The sequence below is a fragment of the Oryzias melastigma genome, linkage group LG11 (assembly GCF_002922805.2).
Source record: "Oryzias melastigma strain HK-1 linkage group LG11, ASM292280v2, whole genome shotgun sequence".
In the NCBI taxonomy this organism is placed as follows: Eukaryota; Metazoa; Chordata; class Actinopteri; order Beloniformes; family Adrianichthyidae; genus Oryzias; species Oryzias melastigma.
The window spans coordinates 11,753,094-11,768,204 of record NC_050522.1 but is presented as its reverse complement, the minus strand read 5'-3'; the positions used below and the strand labels follow the sequence as shown (position 1 = coordinate 11,768,204).

At 35.8% G+C, this 15,111-nt stretch overlaps 1 protein-coding gene across 2 annotated transcripts in view; it reads right to left on the bottom strand.

Annotated features, from left to right (window-relative positions):
* shisa7b (shisa family member 7) overlaps positions 1-15,111 on the bottom strand; it is a 45,520-nt gene that overhangs the window by 26,898 nt on the left and 3,511 nt on the right. The gene's annotated exons all lie outside the window — the stretch shown is intronic.

Genomic DNA, 15,111 nt, shown 5'->3' with positions numbered 1-15,111 from the left:
AACTGGCCCTAATACTCTTTCGTACGCACCTAATAGTAACCAAAAAAAAATCTAAAATGTTAAGTAAAAAAAAGTTTTTTCTCTGGTTACTAACAGGTTACCAGATAATAACCAGATTTGTTTTTACTTAAATTTTTAGAAAATTTTTTTACTTACATTTTTGTTTCTTCAATGTCCCTTTAGGGGCTCCGTACAGAGGAAATAAAAAAACATAAATACATGTATGGATTTTAAAGTAAGGTACTAATTGAAAGTTAGAAAACCAACTTTTTTTTTAAATGAACCTTAAGGTTTGCACAGTGGTTTAAAAAAAACACACATCGTCCATAATGGACACCTTAAGTCTTAAAGCTGCCCACTCTGAGCTTCCTTCAGTCTTCTGCTCCTTACTAGTCACTTGGATCAGGTGTCCTGCCAATCAGGAATTCCGAGGGAAGCAGTGATTGAAAAAGAGGACAACCACACAAGTTGAGCATCCTTGTTTTAAATGAGATCCAGTAAGAATGGAGGAAACATTTTCACACGATACACATCTTGCTATACATATCATATTGCCAGATTCTTTCCAGTACACATCCCTATTTTAAACAGTTTTTTTTATTTCAGACAATCATTGTATATAAATATCATTTTTCATTAACAAGCTGTTCAACATAAGGTGCTAAACAAAAAGATATATATAAACCTTAACTAAAACAATAAAAAGTCTTAATACACATAGATAAAAAGCACCAACAATAAAAAGAACCAGATGTTTCATTCACTGATTTGGCCCCATAGTTACCTCCAAGTAGAGAATATGTTGTAAAAAATAAAATAACGGCAAGCATCACATACAACCCACCTTATAGCGCCTAAACAATTAGCTGTCTTCCTCATAAAGCAAGGGTAGTTGACTTTTTCCCTTGACCTTTTTGATATCAATGTGTGACAAGTCAAGTTTCAGTCAAGGAAACAGCTTGACGCTGAAAGCAAAAATATATAAACTAAAAAAAAAAGAAAAGAAAAGAGAAACCATAACTTTTGATCATCTATTACAAACGCAGGTCTGATGTGGGCTGACAGAAAAGATTCCACAGTATTAAAAGGACTGATGTGTGAATAGCCCATTAAAGGAGTCAAGGAGAACAGCTGTGAATGTAAACCCAGCTTTAGTGCTTTGACAGATTCATGAACGGTGCGTCTCTTTGTCTCGTCAAACGTCTTTAGAAATGACAACAAAAGCAGGAATCTCTTAAGAACAAAAGTGAAGACACCTTTTGTCTGCAGAGAGACGCTTCTTAGAGCAATGACACCGACATCAACAAGTCTCATTTAGACAGCAAAACAGTCAGACAGACTGCAGAATGAAACAGAAAAAAATACCTCATGTAAGGAGAAAACCCAGGAACACAGAGTTCCAGGGTTGGGGGTCAAATCTAAACCCTGAATCACAGTAACCTAAATAGTGCCTTCCTCTCGGCTGGAAAGTTCCGGGCGCTCTGCCTCCCTGACAGCTTGGCTTCACATCAGTGTGTCTCGACCCTCCGGGAGCTTTTCCGACCCGCTTCCTCAGATGTCATGATTAAGAAGCCCCCGCTGACAAATAGCTGAACTTCCACTGGCTTTCTAGGCAGCCAGTGCATTAATTCAATCCATATTCTGTGTGCACAGGAGTATGAATGTGGAAATGTCAGGAATGAAAGCGAAATCTACAGAAAGTAACAGGTTTTCATTTTATCGTAAAGGAAATGCAGACCGTTATTGTGCTGAATATATGGTTTATTTATAAAGAAATAACCTGAATGCTAAAAATACCATTTAGATCTGAGTAACTCAGGGAATTTTGAATTGTTAAACTCAATAGCACAAGGCGCCAAGATCCAAAACACACCTTAGATGGTGGGCCAAGCAGGATAAACATTTATTGAACACTCTAAAGCTAATTTTTAAAAACTTTAAAACCGTAACTTTTTAAAATAACTATGAAATAGATATATAGATTTACTTGTGATAATGCTAGTGTGAATGCTATAAGCTGAATTTGGCTGTTGACGATGCTAGTGCTGAAAGCTGAAGATGCTAAAATTGATAGCTAAAAACGCTGAAGCTAATAGCTGAAAAAGCTGAAGCTGATAGCCAGCTAAAATATTAGCTAATTGTCAAATTAGCATAAAAAACAACCTAGGTTAGTCAAACTAGCTAGCATGTAACTGCAAAAATAGCTAAACTTCAAAATAGCCTAAAAAAACTGAAAAAAAGCCTAAATTAGCTAAAACAGCTAGCATGTAAATATTAGCATAACTCCAAAACATAAAAAAAACTTTTTAAAAATAGCCTAAATTAGCCAAGACAGCTAGCATGTGGCTGAAACCTTAGATAAACTCCAAAATAGCCTAAAAGATCTTAGTAAATGCCAAAAATAGCATAAAAAGCTTGCAAAATTTCAATTTTTAAAACCTTAAAACTGTAACTTTTTAGCATAATTAAGGATAATGAACAAGGAGAAATATAATGCCAGAAAAAAAATCAACTTAAACCTCAAATAAGTTTCAATATTTTACTCTCCATAAAAATATTTTTTGTCAAAATTATACAAGTTAGAAATGTGCCCCAGATACCATCGGGCCATCAATAAAAATAAAATAAAATGATCTGGATGGCCGGATCCGGCCCCTGGGCCTTGACTTTGAATCTGCATAAAACCCTGAAAGGCTATTCCTCCTGATGCCACTCATTCACCGTACAGTGAATCCAACACCCCCATGTCCTGCTTTGGGTTTGCCCGCTGCTCCGTCTGCCTGCCTGTCTGCCGGCCGTGTGTGCCAGAGAACCGCTGCAGCAGATCAAACAGGCTTCACCTCATTTACATAGAACAGAAAGGCTTTTCATAAACCCATATAAACCAGGCCTGGACTAAACTAACTTCATTCGCTTTAATCAGTTTAATAGTAACAGTGCATTCACACTGGACACAACATTTGAGGAAGGGGCGTCAAATTTCAATGTTAGTTAATGTACAGACACAATCTGAGGTCCTGGCTTTGGGCGCGGCGTGTCAACCAATCAGAGACTCACCTCTGGGCTACATGAAGTTTGTATTGACTGGATTAACCCTTTAACATCGGAGCTCCAGTGTTTATGTTCTTTGATTTACTTAACGTTTCAAGGAGAAAAGAGGCGCAAATTGCTAATCATTGCAATTCACTGCCCCTCCAGCACATGGCGCCCCAGGCAGCTGCCTAGGTTGCCTGTGCCCAGGGCCGGTCCTGGCATATGTGTTCAATAGAGGTCAACAAAAAATACTCGGACCTGCTCACCCTCTCCATACACAAACCACCACCACAAAAAAAAAACAATTACACTAAACCAATTACCAATGGTCATACATGTGCTTTCTGTTGCTCACGTGAATGCTGATTCACTAAAAACTGAACTTCCTGTCATCTTAAAACCAGTTTAGGTTTAGAAAAGTACAAAAAGGAAACTGCAGACTGAAAACTCTGCAAATGCCCTGTTGGGAATATGTGGGGTTATGAGAGTTTCATGATGATGGAACTTGTTCTTGTAAAATTTAAACTCTCCTCTGGATTCAACAAGGCTGTGATGGACTGCAAACTGGGATCCACATTTTGTCGAGAAAGAGTTTTAAACTCCCTCTTTTTCTGTACATCTCAATCCACTGCAATAAAACTGAAATACATGTGATGGTCTCTGCATCACATTTAGAAGCTAAATTTGAAAAAAAAAAATCTGACTTTTATATACGGTAAAAAATCATTATAATGCAGATGCCATAATATGCACAAATGCTACCAATGAGATTGAGCTTTATTTTGAAAGGCTGTGTTTTATCAACTGGAGCAAATTAACTTGAAATTGCAGTTATTTTAAGAGGCGAGTTACAAAACCTGAATGTATGAGTAATGCTGCTGTGCGTGTGGACTCTCTGCAATGTTGTGCTCTAAACACAGAGATCCTGCTGAGCTGCTGATCAGTCAGCTCCGATGAAGCACTTCACATTTCACAGAACCTGAATCAAGAAATGAAAACTGATTTAGTCGGTCAAAATAAGAAATTATTCTCCAAAAGAAAAAGGATTGAACATTTAAAAAAAAAGACAAAAATGGCACCAAAGCAGCAGAAGAAGATAAAAATGAGCAAATGTTGCAAGTCTTGCTCCATGTTCTTTGTTTTCACAGCTCTGTTCCTATAGATCTCCATATTGGTGTCATATTTACTTGACCGGGCATAAATCGCAATTATTAATGTACACGATTGTGGCAAAGGTACAAGCTTCAGGTCACAGCCACTGCAGAAAAAAAATGGTGATTGCTCCATCAACTTTTTACCACAGTTGAGGCAAATCATCCCTCTATTTTCCCTTTTCTTTAAAACATCATCATCCAATCAGTGATGTCCCATAATGCCTTCTTTGTCTGGTTTCTCATTTTCTTTCATTTTTTTATTTATTTCTGGAATTTTGTCTAGATTTCTAAAATGTAATGCTGTTTTCTGATGATTTGGTTGTTGTCATTAAGATCTTTAATAGTGAATTATTTGTTGATGTCATTTGGACTTCAGGGCCACCGTAGAAAAGAGTTGTTGCACTTCCTCTTAAAAAAGTAGACCTCTGGCCTCTTTTTCTGTTCTGTACCAACACTTCTTTCTTTATATCATTTCCTGCTTATTCTAATGTTATTCAATAAGGCGAGTCATAACTTTAGACTTTAAAAAATCATTTTTACAGTCGATTAACAACACTAAGCAACTATTTCTAGAGTTTGTGGATAATTATAGAGAACCAAATGAAGCCAACTGTTAAACTAACTACTTTTTTCCCCCTCAATTTAATTTAACCCTCAAAAAATAAAAATAAGACATATTCCAGAGGTCCATGCGCCCCCACCCTATATTAACTTACTTTCATATCCACATTATGACTCAGCTGATATTTTCAGATCTTCTCTCATCCTCAATCAACATCTTCAAGCTTAAAACCCCATTTCTCCTCTTTCATCTCGCTCCACTTTCCTCTCATCTCTTTGCTCCCACCTCTCAGCCTCCACCCCCCTCCTCCTCTGAAGCACGCTGAGAACAGCGCCCGTACATAAGGGCATGCTTTGCGGCTCTGCGGCTGGAGGCGGAGCCAGCAGAGGCTTGAGTGTGGTGAACTCTGCCCATAAAGGTCAAAGCGCTGCCCTTGTGAAGCCCGCTGTCGCAGCGCCGGAATAAAACGGGTGTAAAAATAAAAATCCATTAATGCAGCCTGGGTTACACATGATAGCATGAGGAGTTTTAGGCCTCTGCCTCCATTACTATACAACTCCACAGGGCAACGTGACAACATTTTGTTTTAATTTTGATTTAAAGAGTCGTGCATCAAGAAAGAGAAGATAAATCACCGGTGCAACTGTTTTTTTCTGTCTTTTTAGAAGGCCCGAAGCCCTTTACACACAATCACACACAGATGGGATTTTGTGTGATCTTACAAATCGAGTTTTTACTGCTCAACTTTTTGCACCCCAAATTAAGAAATCTCATCAACAGAAGAGATTTGGAGTCAAACTAATAGTAGTAGTAAAAATGTTCTCCATTAAGTGAAGGAACACAAGAAAATTGGGATTTTGCAGCAGAGCAAAGATCCAAACACACCAGAATGGCACTACATGAAGGTTAAGTATTATTCTATTGAAATTTGGGCTTAAATCTGACAGATTCTTTTCAGTGCTTTAAAAAAAGCTTTGTCTCATAGTTGAAATGATTCTGAAAGGAAGAACTAAAACTAAACTAGAACTAAATTCTAGCTTTCAAAGTGAACCCAAAGAAACAGGTGCATTTAATTCAATTGTATTAACCCACTATATCCCTTCTGGAGTCCCGGCTACTGTTGGGATAAGGTGGGGCACACCTGAAACAGGTCGCAAGTCTGTTCCGGGGCCCACAAGCGATCCCAAAAACATTTAGGGAGACTTTAGACTACAGCAGAGATCTGCAACCTTCACCACTTAAAAAGTGGATTTTTTACTGACCACAACCCAGGAGGAGCCACAAAGTCTGACTTCTCCCCTTTTAAATCCATGTAATGTTACTAGCATCATATATATATAAATAAACGGTTGCTGTTCTGGCATAAATAAAAACATAAAAATAAAGAGAAAAGGCTATTTATTCAAAATGAAAAAGCATATTACTTCTAATAGAGGTTTATATGACTTCCTTTCAAAATAAAAGGCATCATGTGTCACATAGGATTATCTCAGTGCAGCAAATGTAGTAGTAGGTATCTTAGGTACAACAGTGATTTAAAAAAAAAGTTTATTTCACTATTTGTGGTGCATCTCTGTCAGAAATTTTTGACCAAAATTCAAAAGTGAATGCTGTTTGCTAAAAGCAGTCTTTGAAAATGCTGAAGATTTTTGCTGAAAATGGTGACGTAATTAACTTTAACTACTGATTTGCTGAAAATGCAAAAGCTATTTGCAAAATTTGATAAAAGGTGGAAATTTGTTAAAGTACTATGAAAGATTGACCTAAATTTCTGAAAAATGTGTAGTAAAATTGCTTAAAAATCCCTAATACATGCCAATTTTGCAAACATATTGAGTGTGTTGCTTAACTTTATATTAGCCCAAAAAACCTCAGTAGATGCCAAATTAGCCCAAGCAAAGCTAGCGTGTTGGTTAAATACTAGCTAACTCCAACATAGCCTAAAATACTCAGTAAATTAAATTAGTCAAATATTGTTGCTGAAATAGAAGCTAAACTTTAAATTAGCCCAAAAAACCTCGGTAGCCTAGATAATAAATTAGCCAAATATGTTAGCATGTTGCTCAAAAATTAGCTAAACTTCAAATTAGCATAAAAAAACCTCAGTAGATGCTAAATGAGCCATTAATAAAAAAAAAAAGCTAGCTTGGTAATTAAATACTAGACTCCAAAATTGCCTGAAATTCCTCAGTAAACAAAATTAGCCAAAAACGTTAGTATGTTGTCAAAATTAAAGCTAAATCCTAACTTAGCCTAAAAAACCCATTAGATAGAAAAATTCCCAAATGCATTAGCATGTTGCTAATATACTAATTTAAATCATTTTTTTTATCACTATAAATGATTAAAACATGAATATATTTAAGAGGAAGCAGCTGAAGCCTTTCAAAATAAAATACCTTTTCCGAGAAAGTTCCTTGCAAATTAAAAGTCTTGCTTTTATATTATTGGATTTATTCATCAAACTATTAGATCAAACAGAGAACTTTGAGTTCCTTTAAGCTAGTAATTAAACAAAATTAACAAAATAATGTATATGAAAGTAAAATTCAATATATAATGTCTTTTTTTTCTTGTAGAATCGATTTAATTTAATTATAATGACAAAGATGCCAATGAAAAAAGGAAAGGAAAAACCCAAATGGGCGGGGCAAAATCAGTTATATCAATCTGACAGGTCGTGAGGGCGATCATTTGTCCAGAAAAAGAAAGCTAAAAGAAATGAGGTCACCTTAACAGATGAGGCCTTTAAACAAAAATCAAAGCTAAAATTATAACATTTACTATAAATGTATATTGGAGTCATTTATTCTCTGAACAAATGTTAAACCACATGTTCATCTTCATGGCTAAATTATAATAATGATTCAAGTTTGAATAAAAAGGGCTTTAAGGTCGCTTCTTTAAGGAATAACTCCAATCAGAAAAGTCTTCCACTGAAATGGCTCGCAGCGAAAACATGATTTATGACTCATAGCTGTAAAGCAGAAGGTGACAGCCAGTATGAGAGGACATCCCAGAGATATCGCTGAATTTTTCCAAAGCTGCTGACCTGTGAAAGCACTCGGAACGTTTCTTTAAGAAGACCGTCAGCCGCATAATCAGCCTGATCTGCGTGAGAATTATTCATCGTTCCTGACGCTTTCAGAGGGTGTCAGGTAAACATATTTTGCGTGTTTGCCATTAGTTCAATCTGTTGAAGTTGGTAGATACCCCGCCCTCACTGACAGCTGGAGAGTGAGGCGCATTTACACTCCGCTTCATTCTTCCTTTTAAAAACATGCAAAGCAGTCATGGAAAACTGGAAAATCAAATCACTTAAAATCAGAAAATCAGTTTTATTTTAACACAAGTTAATGCAACAGTTCAGTTTACCATTCAACACACATTTGTTTTTGGCAAATATACTTTTTAATATTTAAAGTTTCATTTTAACATTATAAACAGAAAAAATAAAACAAATTATAATAAAAAAATGTTTTAAATTATAATTCAAAAGCCTAAATTTGCAAAAATCAAGTATTTTTTATCCTGTGTTGTTAGTGTGGCTCTTTTACCTCTCTAGGATGGCTCTCTGGTTGAAGAAAAATAAAATAATAGTAATTTTTTTTTTTTTTTTATTAATGTAATTTAGTTTACTAAGGATTTTTAGGCTATTTTGAAGTTTAGCTAGTAATTAAGCTACAAGTTAGCTTTTTTTTTGCCTAATTTGGCCTCTACTGAGTTAGCTAAAAAAAATTAGCTAAAGTTTTTGACTAATTTGTTATCTACTAAAAATGTTTTAGGCTAATTTAGAGTTACGCTTCTATTATAGCAACAGGCTAACATTTTTGACCAATTTAGTTTACTGAAGAATGATAGTTGGAGTTTAGCTAGTAATTAAGCAAAGAGTTAGCTTTTTGGCTAATTCAGCATCTAAGCTAAAAGGTAGAAATGAAAAAAAAAAAACATTTTGAGGGATGCTATAGTTTCTTTTTAGATTTTTGCTTTTGATTGTGCCAAAAGATAGGAATAACTCATATTTCTTTTTATTTTTTAAATTGTAATGAATTATCCAAATTTCGTAAAGGCTAAAGTAAATCTATGTGGCTCCCTCTAGATTTTGATCAGTAGAAAACTAGTCCAAATGGCTCTTTTACTATTAAAGGTTGCCGACCCCTGGGTTATACCATGTTTCTATGGCTCTTTTCTATATACCACATTTACTATGTTGGATTCAGACATTTTCCTCTCTTTCTGGGTCAACAGTAATCCAATAATCCTCATACACAACAATTTGAATAAAGAAAATACTTAGTTATGCTACTTCTAGCTTAATTTTCTTAATATATGCCCTCCGTCATAAAAAAAATCCACAAGAACATGTTAAAAACACCAGAAATACTATTTCCATCGGAGTGGGTCTTTAAAGCACGTAGAAATACTCAACATAAGAGACATAAAATTATTTTTAAAGTTTAAGAGCAGAAAATTCAGTCATTTTGATTCTGTGGAAACGATGGGAGGAAGAGATTTTCATTTAATTGTAACAAAAACTAAAAGATTTACTTTTTAAATACTATGTTTGAGACTTTATTTAAGATCTTTTTTAAATAGTAAAAAAAAAAAAAGATTTCCTAAAAAATTACAAACTGTGTGCTTTAACTTTTTAATGTTGATTAAAATGTTGATTAAAAAATGTGGATACTGACAGAAACCATGCAGTAATGGAGTGGAAAAACTATATTTGAGTGGTCAAAAACAGAGCAGATTAAATCTTCATCTCTGATCTCCAAGACTTCTTTTAACCCTTTAAAACACCTGTTAAATATTTTAATCAAAAATGGTATCAAAATGTTAAAAGACAAAAAAAAAAAAAAAAAAAAAATTCCAAGAAGTACCAGAGGGGCTAAAAAGGTTTACAAATATATCTGTTTTTCAGTTAAATACATTTTTCTGTCATAAAAGTTTGAACACCCTGGTGTTGAGGTTTATGGATTTTCCAGAGTAATAGAAAACAGCAGAAGGCTCACAGGGAGACAAAAAATGATTTATCTTTAACTTCTTCTAGGCAATAATATAGTAGTTTCCATGGTTACAACATGAGAAACTTGAATGGATCCAGGAACAAATGTTCTGACTGAAAACCTGTTCGATCAGCCGAGGAGGCCGATCAATGAACCCATTCAGTTTGGGCCTTGTTACAGAGTTTTTAAATTGATATCAATAAATAATCGACACACACTCAGTTTAGAGAAAAGAGAGAATAGAAAAGAAGGACTATGTCATCTATACCAAGGAGAAAGTTCATCTTTTGAATCACATCTCTCAGATCAGCTCTTGTAACTTCAAAATAAAAGCTCAGATTCACATAGAAAAAGCAAATAAAATACAGAAATGTACCAGAAATCTGCCTAAAAGTCCATGAGCATCATGGGAAATCTGATAAGTAACATCCATTATTACTTAACCTGCAGTGCACAAGTGACTTCCATTAAAAGGATTTACAAAAACTCCTGCCTCTTACTTTGACCAGAAATGTTTCATTTTTATTTCTTACGAACTAGCATAAACTTTCTTTAGTTAATAAGATAAGAATAAATACAATTTGAAGTTAATGGAAATTTCCTTTCATTAAAAGAAAATTGTGCAGAATTTAAGCCATAACGTGGTTGCAAAACAGGTGTTTGACAAATGTCAAATAACAGATTTTTTGACGGCACTGTCTGTTATGAGGATGAATCATCTGAATGAATCCATTCATTAAATTTTGTAGTTTAAAGTTGCGAGATATAAACCTAAGAACACACAGAGCTAAAAAAAAAAAAAAAACAAGAAAAACATAAAAGTACAGAACGCCATACACATGCAGAAGAAATAAAAATAAAAAAGGGAAAGAAGAAAATGCATTTATATACAGTGCTGTTGTGCACATTTATAGTACTTTGGTTTAATTCCTTTTATTGGCAGAGGAAAACAATGCACTTCAGTTTTATGCTTTTGATTTTGCCAAAATTATATTGTATTTTAATAAACATAGTCTTTAAAATTAATCTTTAAATTATTAAAATTTTCATATTTTCTTTGTCAATTAGTTTGTAGACCAAGAATAGGTAAAAAGTAAAAAAAAAAGAGAAAAGATTAAAAAAAAAGTAGACTATGCCTTCCAAAAATCAGTGTTTGAATTTAGCCACATAATTATTAATTGATGAATTTACAAAAAAGGCAAAAATCCACAGTTTGATGATTAAACACCTGATTGTTGAAATAAAAAGCTTTGGGAAAAAAGATCTAAAAGATAAATCTACAATATTTTTGATCCTGTGAAAGCGGTAATTTCTCCAGCCCCATAAAGCAGTGATGCTTTAGATGTGATGAGGAATTTTTGCCTTTTGTTTGTAACCAGAAATGATTCAATGGTTGAGGTGATAAAATACGTCAGTAAAGTGCTCGAGTTCACTGCAAACACAAGAATGTTTTTTTGTTTGAGGCTGACGAATTCCTGTATTATGATTCTACATTCATGTCTTTTTCCAGATTTCCTCAGCAACCAGCATCTACCACGCACACACTTATACAACTTTTAAAAAATTGTTTTTAGCTTTAATTACAAAAATTGTGTGACAACAGAATTACATGCAAGTGGTAAAGAGAGAGGGGTCCATACGACCCAAATATTGGCAAATTTAGCTAGCAAAGTTTTATTGAAAATTGTCTGAAAAGTGTTGATTGCAAAGAGAACCTCTTCAGTCCAATCTTTCCTGCTAATTTATTTTGATGAATCACTAATTTTGATGAAAATCGCATTTTTGTGTGTGTTTATAACGTGTTTTTCTGATCATAGAGGACATAAATAAGGACAATTAAGCTTATAATTGCATTTCTGAGTATTTCTTTATTCAAATTTTTGTGAATCAGGAGATGACCAAAAAAAAAGACAAAAATTTTTATTTGTGATGTATAGAAAACACGCCAGGTGGGCCATAAGCTCCTCGCTCCACTCCATTCTGATACATCCACATGTTCGTCCTCGTTCAAGCTGGTATCTAGCTCAAAACTGTGCAACTGGATATTTCTAATATTGCGCGCCATTTTTATTGTACCAACAATATTAGGTTGATGGTGTGAGGGGCTGTAAGGTAGTGGGATGTTAACAGAGAACTCTCAGTTAAAGGTGATGGAAAAGAGGGCGTACTGCCCACAACTCAGAGGCCAGTTTCTATTGAACTCCTACTCTGAAGAAACTATGTCCTTAAAAATGACACAAGTTTTTTTTTTAATTTTAGCTAAAAACGGCAAAATCATAATTAACAGACCACTGGAAATGCTTTTAAAACAAAGCAAAGGATGATTGCAGTGAGACTTCAAGCACTTTGTGTTTTAGTCGCCAGGGTGACACTTGACAACATCCGAGTCACTGATCTTTGAAGCAATTTAAAGGGGCCCTACCACGAAAATTCTACTTTTTGAGGCTTTAAATGCATTTTACAGTTCATTCCTCACTATAAAGAACCCCAAAGCAGCATTTTTATCTGTTCATGCATTTAAGAGTAATCCTGTAAAAACCTGCATTGTCTGCAGCAACCCCCCCATACCCACGAAAACAAGTGGTTGGAAACGTGCTGACGTAAGCATGATGCCAACCGCTCCCACCAGGAAGAATCTGTAAGCTCCACCCCCAGACTAACACAGCACTCAATTTATCCCCTTATCCACTGATGACCAGCAAATACACTTTGATTTTAGATGCAGAATAGCGTATATATTCCAATCGTGTCCTGTCTTCACTAAATTCCAACTCAAATATGTGTTCGTTACATTAGGCGCGGCACTCCTTTAAGCCCCCCTGGTCCAGCACAGAAGCTGCATGTGTTTTAAACCAGTGTAGAGATAGTCGGGGCTACTAAAGGCAGATATATCGTATGTGCATCAATTTTTGAAGAAGTTTGGATTATTTTGAGGGAGAAATACAGACACGGTGCCACAGACTCTAGGATGACGTCATGAAATGGGCGGCAGCCACACGCAGCGGCAAGCGGAGCTTCAGGAATCGAGTTGTTTTACTTCCAGGTAGGATCAAATTCACGAAATATAAGAAATATTTCATAAATAAAATGTTTTTTAGTGGTCCAAATGTAATATATGATCATATAGATATTGATATAGTTCACTCTGAAAGGCTTAAGAAAATCATGGTTTGGCCCCTCTAAAGTTGGGAGAGGTCCCGGTTCTAATCCCGGACGAGCCCCCAATTTATGCTATGCCCCTTTTTGTGTCTAGGGGACCTAAAGGAGCATAAAATAAAAGTAACTGCCTCCACATTTTCTCTGCAAAGCAGAGACAAATCCTCCAACATCAAAAGAGAATCACTCAGACATTTCCAACACCCATCTGAAGTCAGATCCCACCTGTCTACAAATCCCGGGAACATTGCGTAACTTTCAAATGAAATACCAGAAAGTCTGTTAAACATGATGAGGGCTTCTCTTAGTCACTCAGTAGGTTTTTCTTCTCCAAGGTGTCCATGTGTCAGCAGCCAACCCACGTCGGAAGGAATGACGTAAAGACCTGAGCCCGCATAGGATGAAATTAAGACCCCCACCTCAAAGGAGGATGGTGGTGGTAGGTTCCAAGGCCATTCGTCTCTCCAAAGAAACAACTTTGCTTGTAGCTAAAGCAGTTTCAACTCCTTCTCATTCGTACGGATGCACAAAACCCATGAGCAGAAGATGCACATCCCACACATGTGGAACCAACCAACATCCATGAGGCATCAGCCAGAAGCACCAAACCAACGGTGTTGAGACACCACGACAGTCCAAGGTGTTTGCTGACTTCAACCTTCCACTTTCCACTTTTTCAAATGAGTCAACAGTTACTGTTGAGAAGAGGAAGAATAGCAATGAGCCCAATTTCATTTTGGTCAGATTTACAAAACACAAATGTGTGCAATCATCTTCCTACGTCATACTAGCGGGAGCTTTTTTCAGAGTGAAGTGACTCTACTCTACTCTTACTAATGCTTAATCCAGAAAACAGAACAACTGATTAAATTGATTAATTAAAAGTGCTTTAAAAAGATCTAAACCTTTGCCTTTGGCGTGCACATTATAATGACAGGCGGCCAGCTCTTATTGGACATTGTGTTGACTGCGTCCTCATTACAAAGAGCCCGCCTTTTCATTGAACCGTTTGCAATTGGGGAATTGTTTAAGCTGAGGAATATTTAACCGCAATCCCACTGCTGACACCAGCTGAGTTACATCCTCCTCCCGTAATGTGGTGCTTTGTGATGCTTCTCCCCATCCCAAGCGTTTTCCACTTCAGAGATTCCCAGCATTCCCCAGATTGTCCTTCAACAGCCCCCAGAGAGTGCCCGGAAACTGGCTGATTTCACCCAAAGGTAGGCGTCCCGGACAGCCTGAAAGTGCGATCATTCAGCTGCAGCGTGGCACAAATCTATAGTGGCAGCTGCACCCCTAACTCACACTGAGCGTGGCCCCCGGCCACACAGCAGTCAGCTCCATCAGGGCTTTTTGTTTCGCCCTCATGTCAGCTCTGGTGTGATGTAACCGCGCCACAACCTGCTCCTCCACAGAAACGCAACGGTTTTGGTCAAAAGATGCAAAAATTAATTCAATGGTTAAACAATCAGCAGCAGCTTCTAAAAAAAGGTTTGTGGTTCGGTTCATCGCTGTGAGTTGGGAGGTTATTGGATTTTACAGTTTGTTGGTTAAGTAATTTTATGATTGCAGCTTTTGCAAACTGGGACACTACAGTGAGTATGCAATAAAAAAATAAAAACACACAATTCCAGGTCAGCTGCCGTCAGAACCTCAATTCCTACATGTAAACCAGTTGGATCCACTTTAAAATAGTTCCTATGATGGTTGAGTTACAAAAAAAATGATGAAACCCAAAAAGCTGTTGATCGCAAAGAAAACTGTTTACAAATACTGACAAAAAATACAGACAAAATTATGCACTAATATCATTATTTTGCCAAATTGTTCTAGTTAAACTTCAACAGTTCATTTGCAAAGTGTAGAAATGTTTCCTCACTCCCACTTAATGTTATTTTAAGTGAATTCATTTGGCGTTTATCATGTTGTGTCCCAAAAAAAAAGACCTAATTATGACAGAATTTAATCACAAACTGCCCTACATAAATTCACTTTTCTGATTATCTGAACAACAATAAAGTCACATTTTGGTTAAAACATGTATGCTTAGTCACTAAATGACCTATAAATGTAGAAATGAAAAAAGAAAATTTTCCCAAAAAGGGTTAATTTATGATTAATATATTTCTTTGTTGCAGTTTTAGTTCTTTAATTCAGTGTCTGTTTCATTTTAGAAAAGCTTAATTCCCTTAGGATTAAT